The sequence below is a fragment of the Macaca nemestrina genome, chromosome 4, assembly GCF_043159975.1.
Source record: "Macaca nemestrina isolate mMacNem1 chromosome 4, mMacNem.hap1, whole genome shotgun sequence".
NCBI classification, from domain to species: domain Eukaryota; kingdom Metazoa; phylum Chordata; class Mammalia; order Primates; family Cercopithecidae; genus Macaca; species Macaca nemestrina.
Window position 1 is genome coordinate 108825380 of NC_092128.1, and position 8194 is coordinate 108833573.

At 42.3% G+C, this 8194-nt stretch overlaps 1 long non-coding RNA gene across 3 annotated transcripts in view; it reads left to right on the forward strand.

Annotated features, from left to right (window-relative positions):
* The window catches only part of LOC105497770 (uncharacterized), a 27910-nt gene extending 20002 nt beyond the window's left edge, over window positions 1–7908 (forward strand). For all 3 annotated transcript variants that reach the window (XR_011622296.1, XR_011622295.1, XR_011622294.1), the window contains exon 3: window positions 6643–7908. This is a non-coding gene — a long non-coding RNA (uncharacterized lncRNA). The remainder of the gene's footprint in view (window positions 1–6642) is intronic.
* The last annotated feature ends 286 nt before the right edge of the window (window positions 7909–8194 follow it).

Genomic DNA, 8194 nt, shown 5'->3' on the forward strand with positions numbered 1-8194 from the left:
CACAGAACTTAAGAATGAAAATTCTTTTTTTTTTTTTTTTTGGAGTCTTACTCTGTGGCCCAGAGTGGAGTGCAGTGGCACGATCTCAGCTCACTGCAATCTCTGCCCCCCGAGTTCAAGCTATTCTCCTGCCTCAGCCTCCCAAGTAGCTGGGACTACAGGCACATGCCATCGCGCCCAGTTAATTTTTATATTTTTAATAGAGACAGGGTTTCACCATGTCGGCCAGGCTGGTCTTGAACTCCTGACTTCAAGTGACCCACCCACCTTGGCCTTCCAAAGTGCTGGGATTACAGGCGTGAGCCACTGTGCCCGGCCAAATGAAAGTTCTTTTGTGGAAGTATTACGACCAATAAATTTAGGAGAAATGTTAAAAGGAGAATATTAGCATTATGCAACCCTAATGATATATTGAATTTAGACAACGACCATGAATTGCTTTATAGCTTTCATGTGCACTGGCTATATTTCTGTCTCTACTATTCTATTTCTCTATCTCCTGCATTGCTTTCTATCACTATGTTCTTCCATCTCTGTCTTTATGTCCATATTTATTTTTTCTCTGTCCCGTTGCTGTTCATCCCTTTACATTTTTCTTCTATAGCTCCCTCTTACAGCTCAGTCTCCTCTATTTTGCTTTGGTGCTCCTGTTTCTTAGTGTCTCTCTTCATATCTCTATATTTCTGTCTCTCTATCTGCCTATCTCTATTCATCTCTTTTTCTGTTTCTCTATTTGTATCTCTCCTATCTATTTACTTTCTCTCCTCCTCTCTTTCCATTTCTTCCTATGGTCACAATAGCGCCTTTAAAGTCTTTGTTATTCCAACACCTGTGTCATGTCAGGATTAGCATCTGTTGTTTGGCTTTTCCGTTTGGAGACGCTAAGATTTTCCTCGTTCTCCACATGCGGAGTAATTTCGGATTAAATCCCGTACACTTTGAATATCATGTTATAGAGCTCTGGGCATTGTTTAAATATTACACAGAATGTGGAGGGTTTTTTTTTTTTTTTTGGTTAGCAGGCTACTGACCCAGTTAGGGATTACAAGTTCCTACTTGTGTTTGGTGGGCAGTTCCCCTTGGTTCCGTTTTCCAGGCTTTGCAGTGCTTATCAGACCCGTCCTGTGTGTGCGCCACCCAGTGGCCATTCTGGGACCTGGGCAGTGCCTACTCCTGCTTTGGTTTGCAAGGCCTTTGGATTTGGAGCTGTTTGGGGTTGTGTTTATGCATGCACAGGTAATGGGTGAGCCCAGGAGTCCAGATATCATTGCATGATGTTTCTTTCTTAATCTTCCTCCCTCTGCACGCTCTGCAATACTTTCTAGTTCTTTCTAGTCCCCTCCAGTCCTCTGGCCGGACAGGTGTGGCTTTAGTACACTGCATTTCCCACCATTGTGTCTGACTCCAGGGCCAAGCAGTGAGAGGATATAGAGAGAACAAAAGCCACCAGGATTCTCTCTCAGGGCCACAGCTTCCCTGGTCAGAGAGAAGGATCCCTTTCCTAAGAGTTTTAGGCTCCTGGCTCACCATAGCTGCTGCCACTGCCACTCAGATTGCCTGGGGGCTGCAGGAGAATGGAAAAGGACGAAAAAGAGAAAACCAGGGCTCTCTGACCACAGAGAGTCCCCCTTTCTCTCTGTCCTCACCTGGTGTACAGTTGTGCATTTCTGATTATTTGTGAGTACAGGCCAGGGGATAATTGAGGAAAAATAAATAAGAAACTTACTGTGAATTCACAGTGCTTCACTTTCCGATTTCCTCCTCCAATTGACTTGCTATTGCTTATTTTTCAAAGTCCTCAGATTCAGGGTTCATAGTTGCATTTGTGAGTCAGACAAGGCAGAGTGGGCTCACTGCAAATTTCCCAGAGGTGAAACTCATTCGTGATAATTCAAAGCTCCTTCAATTAAGAGGCGCCGTTTATTCCCCCAGCCTTTTTTTTTTTTTTTTTTAAATACAAAAAGAACTCACAGGGCTCCAGTTCTGAATCGAGGCCTCAAGTGGCCTGATATGCTCTTCGCTTTCTGTCATTGTCATTAGAACAAATCCAGGCTAGCCTGCAGGAGGATGAAACCCTGTGTGTAGTGGAGCTGATTTATTCGGACCCAGGCACTTTGACCAGGCAGTCCCCCTCCCAGCTAACCCAGCAGCTGCCTGACATGTGGCCAAGCCCAACCAAGATGAGATGAGCTTGGTTTAGATCAGCAGAACAGCCTAGCAAACCTATGCACTTGTAAGAATTCGTCGATGATTATTGTGCTAAGCCACTGAGTTTGGCATATTTGCTACATGGCGTTATTGTGGCAATGGTATGGATAGACAGACAGATAGAATATATAAAGAGAAAAGGAAAGCTAGAAATACACATAATTTTTTTTTTTTTTTTTGAGATGGAGTCTCGCTCTGTCGCCCAGGCTGGAGTGCAATGGCCAGATCTTGGCTCACTGCAAGCTCCGCCTCCCGGGTTCACGCCATTCTCCTGCCTCAGCCTCCCAAGTAGCTGGGACTACAGGTGCCCACCACCACCTCTGGCTAGTTTTTTTGTATGTAAATACATATAATATTTTATATAACATATTATACATGTATACATACATTTATATATTATTTTTAACAATATATAAATATGCATATTTCTTTATTTTTCTCTTTATATATATTTTTCTATCTCAATGTTTACCACTATTTCTGTATATTTACCTCTATCTTCCTAACACTGCCACACTCTGTGTGTCTATGTGTAAGCTTCTGTCTCTCCAGATCTATCGTTCTCTCTCTCCCTATCTCTCCCCCTAACTCCAGTTCTCTCTTCTTGTATCTTTCCCTATTTCTCTGTCTCTCTCAGTCCCTGTCCCTCTCCCTGTCCCTATATTTTTATCACAGTCTCTCTCTCTTCTCTGTTGTTTTCTCGCTCCATCTTCTCTCCCTCTCTCTATCTCTCTCTGTCTCTCTATCCCTCTGTCTCTCACCCTCTCTCTGTGTGTTTTGTCTTTCTGTCTCTGTTCTCTCTCTTTCTCCCGGTCATGATAGAGACCTACTCCTCTCTATGTGTCTCTGTCTCTTGCTCTTTTTGCTTGTATGGCCACTGTCCCAATCATTTTCTTTCCTTCTCACTTCCACTCTGCTCTCCATCCTTCTTCATCTTTCTAGTTTCTGTTGCCATCACTGTCTCTATATCACGCCCTCTCCCTCTTCATATTAACCTCTGTCCCCTCTTGTGTCTCTCCTTTTGTCTCTATCAAGTCCTCCTTGCCAGTCTTCTGGGCGCCTGAGGGTGTGATCGGCTCACTATGGTGGGAGACAGGTGCAAACTCACAGATGTAAAAGTTCTTCTGCTTCTCCTCATAATTGTACCTTTACCTATCAAGAGGTCAGAATTATGATGATGATGATAGAAGAATTGTTAAAAAAAAATAGCACTGCCTTGGGGAGAAAGTTCTAGTATGCAGATAGTTGCTTATATTTCTGTTTCAGTCTGCTGTGCGATGTTCCCTAGCAACATTTTGGGAAATAATCTTCTTACTAAGAATTGTTAGAATTTCCTCATCTCTAAATGGTTGTCTGGGCTCTCTGTATCACTTTGTGACCACAGTGACACAGGACAGTAGTGTTTTCAACAAGCTTAAGGGGACACACACCTCAGTATCAACAGCACACAGCACAAGGCCTGGAACATAGTAGGCATTTAATGTGTATCAGTGAGGCTGGGCACGGTGGCTCATGCCTGTAATCCCAGCACTGTGGGAGGCTGAGGCAGGCAGATAAGGCAGTTAAGCCCAGGAGTTCCAGACCAACCTGAGAAACATGGTGAAACCCAGTCTCTACAAAAAATACAAAATTTAGCTGGGTGTGATGGCACACGCCTGTAGTCTGAACTACTTGGGAGGCTGAGGTGGGAGGATCACTTGAGTCTGGGAAGTCAAGGCTGCAGTGAGCTGTGATCGTGCCACTGCACTCCAGCCTTCGCAACAGATATATGCAACAAATATATGCATATTTGAACGGGATAAATTATCAGGTATGTAGTTTAGAAGGCTTTTATAAGGGTGCCAATAAAACTGAATTATATAACGTGTGTTCTTTCCATAGAAAATTAAAAGGAAAAATGACAAATTCTGCAAAGAACAGGATTTTAATATGGTCAGTCTGGGCTGGGGCATAGATGGGAATGAGTAACTCATGCACATCGTCACTGATCATCCTGGACTAAAATAGGAGTGGACAATGGAGAAGATATGAAGCCAGAGTGGGTGGAGGACGGTCCCCAGTTTATGTTCCTGTGTCCCGTGCTGCTCACAGGGTCCTGCATGTTCCCAGAAAACAGCAGCATCTCCTGCCAGTGTTGTGGCCAGGCTGTGTCAGGCACCGTTTCCAGGGAAGTTAAGTGTGTCGCAGAAACCTCAGCCAAAGCTTCACTTCCTGCCTGCTCTGTCCTCCGACCCTGTGGCTGCCTGGTGCCCTGGGAGTGGTCTCGTCATGGGCCTCAGCCCAGGATGAGCAGCCAAGAACGCAATCCTACGGAGAGTGTGCGGAAGGGAGAGGTTACTTCTCAAGATGGAGCTGCCAAATAGGGACACTTTGGAGAGTTTGACATGAGAACTTTTAGCTCCGAGAACATATTGCTTTGGAAAAGGCAGAATAAAAATCCAAGCGCTGCCACTTAGAGGTAGTATGTCCTTGGGAAAGTCACTGTATGTGAATAATAACCTTTACCCTGGATACATCATTCATCTCCTGGGGCCAGGGATTGTGCCACCTCATTCATTTCTAAACTAAATGGTATCTAAGCTAGTCTTTACCACAATTTAATGCTTACAATAATACTCCAAAGGAGATATAATCAACCACATTTCACAGATGAGAGAATTGGAATCTTAAAAAAAGGTTAAACTCTTCAAGGTCATTTGACAAGTAAATAATGGAGCCCGAATTTCAACTGAAGTCTAACAAATTCCAAACTCCTGGCTACCAGCCATTTTATATTCATATATATGCATAAATATTTTAATATAAATTATATAACATATAATATGTCTATGTATGTCATATGTATATAATATTATATATATTTCTTTTTAAGCTATAAAGTATAAGAGATCATGAAGAAAATTTCAGAAAGATTTTAGAAACTCAAGGGTCACTCTCCTATGCCAGTAAGCAAACAGCCTAAGATACTGTTGAATAGTATTCATTCAGTTAATTATGGTGAACCTCAAAAAGTCATAGAAATTTCCTCTAGCACTGTTAAGTAAATAGCTAATGGCCTTTCATTAAAAGACTAATTTTTAACATGATAACAGAAATTCTTGGTCCATTAAATGATAGCAAATACCCTTTGAGTGTCAAACATTGTATATATGTATTCTTTTCTCGCAAACATAAAGTAGGTGTTACTTATCCTCATTTTTCAGATGAAATTGAAGCTTACAGAGGTTAAATAATGCCTCGAGGTCACCTAGCTAATAAAGAGCACACCAAGAATTTGAACCAAACTGATCAGTCTCCAGAGCCTGTGCCATAAGGGAACCGCTTGGATGTTTATGATTCAGGGATTAATTTCTGTCTTCATGAAGCTGCTGCATTTTAATACAAAATATGTTATATTTCCTATTTGTTTTCAACTCCCAGCTTCATGCTTTAAAAGTAGAGTGTTTTGAATGCATTTAGTTATTTGTACTAACATCTAGCACCCCCTCCTGGCCATTCAAGGCATAGCATACGTGTTATATTCCCCAATATCAGAGCCCAATAAGTGGTGTTTGTTAACAGCAAAGACTTAGTATAATGAATGGAAAGGACCCCAAATGCAAGGCAGGCTCCAACTGCACACCTTATGTGCTGGATAGTTTTAGGCAAGAGACTCCTTGCAGGGTTGTCATTTCCCCCGCCTCAAAATCAGAGGAGTGGGTGATGGTTTTGGTCTCCTCCAGCTCTAACTGTGATTCTGAATTGAATTGATAAACTGGTTATTGAAACAATAGGTGTGGTAAAATGAACAATGGAAGTTTCCTATTTTTATTTTGATCCAATAATAAGGCATGTTTTTTGCTTCCTCTTGACTCAACACTGCTCTAGGAAAATTCTATTCTACATAGATTCCTGAACAAAAACACATTGATTCCTAAAGGTCTTCTGAATGTTTGGATAGCCAATGGCTTTGCAGCCCAGCCTGGCCACTACATGAGGCCCATGACTCCAACAAACTTATTTTAGGCCAGTGTAAATGCTATGTTCAAAAATCCCACCTAAGAAGGATCGGAACACTGAGGTTTGAGTAGGTAACATGCAGGTGTGTGCATGCATATCCAAGAATGCACACACACATACATGGATACAACTGCAATTGATACAAAAGGCTGAACTGTGCTGATTCTTACAGGTACTAGGTTCTGGCCCAGTCTGAAAAAAAAGAAAAGACCCTTAGTCAATCTACACATGCATACAAAATAGAATTCCCACCATACTTCGATGTTATCTATTTATAATTTTCAATGTTGTAATGTTTTGTGGTCTTAAAAATTACAGGAATTATTATCAATGTACCTAATGTGCCTTGACTCTGAAGGACATGGTAATTGCCTGTGGTTTGGAAAATGTTTGGCCTAAAAGACAAGTTCTCCTCTTCTCATTTTTATATCACAGAGCTGTGCAGGGGCTTGGATCAGTGCCTGAATCCAGTGTTCCTGAGTGCAGAGCATCTTTGCTCTGGGTGAGCTTTGACCATCCTGGAGAAGAAGGCTGCTGCAGGGGTGGGACAAAGCCAAGACCAATGGCCAGCGGCCAAGGCCAGCCAGATGGCTGTGTGCTAGCAGCCAGCATACACGGATTTTACCTGAAGGAAAATGTCACGTTTTCCACAGACAACGGAAGAAAAGGAGCTCTTTGGATTACCCTAATCGTGATTTACTCGCTGGAACCTCTGTCTGTGGATTGTCCAAAATTAAGTCTCAAAGCTAAAATATGAGGCTTCAATGAGTTATCCTGAAATCAGTGCTTGATATCTTCTTGCTTTTTGCTTGTTTTTTAAAAATCTTAATTATCATATTTTTCTGTCGTATTTCTCAGTGCCACGTGCATTATCACCATTATCCTGGCCAGTTATGTATAGTTTTGCATGTTTGTTTTTTATTTTACTCTTTTCTCTCCTCCATTCCCTACTCCTGTTCCCCCATCGGTGCCCAATCTAATGCATTTGGTATCTGTCCTTAGAGCCTCCATATCTGTGAGGACTAGAGTCGGGCACTTCCTCACATTTCAGTAATGATGGACCACATGTGCCACAGTTCCGTGAGATGATAGTGGTGCAGAAACATTCCTGTCACCTAGTGACATCGTAGCCATCATAATGTCACAACACATGACTCACATTTCTGGTGACCCTGGTGTAAACAAACCTACTGTACTGCCAGTTGCATAGAAGTCTAGCACATCCAGTTATGCACAGTATATAATACTTGAAATTGATAATAAATGACCATGTTACTGGTTTACTGGTTTATGTAATTACTATATTATACTTTTTATCATTATTTTAGAGTGTACAACGTCTACTTGTTTAAAAAAAAAAAAAAAAGGTTAACTGTAAAACATCCTCAGGAAGGCCCTTCAGGAGGAATTCCAGAAGAAGGCATTGTTGTCCTAGGAGATGACAGCTCCATGTGTGTTATGCCCCTGATGACCCTCCATGGGGACAAGATGTGGAGCTGGACTACAGTGATATTGAAGATCTGGACTCTGTAGGCCTAGGCTAATGTGTGGCTGTGTCTTAGTTTTTAGCAAAAATGTTTTAAAAGTAAAAATATTAAAAATAGAAAACAGTTTATAGAATAAGGACATAAAGAAAACATTTGGGTACAGCTGTACAGCTGTATAATGTGTGTGTGTGTGTGTGTGTGTGTGTGTGTGTGTGTGTGTGTGTGTGTGTTTTCGAGATGGAGTCTCGCTCTGTCACCCAGACTGGAGTGCAGTGGCGTGATCTCAGCTCACTGCAACCTCTGCCTCCTGGGTTCAAGCGATTCTTCCGCCTCAGCCTCCTGAGTGGCCGAGACTACAGGCACGCACCACCACACCTGGCTAATTTTTGTATTTTTCGTAGAGATGGGGTTTCACCATCTTGGCCAGGCTGGTCTTGAACTCTTGATCTCGTGATCTGCCTGCCTCAGCCTCCCAAAGTGGTGGGATTACCAGCACGAAC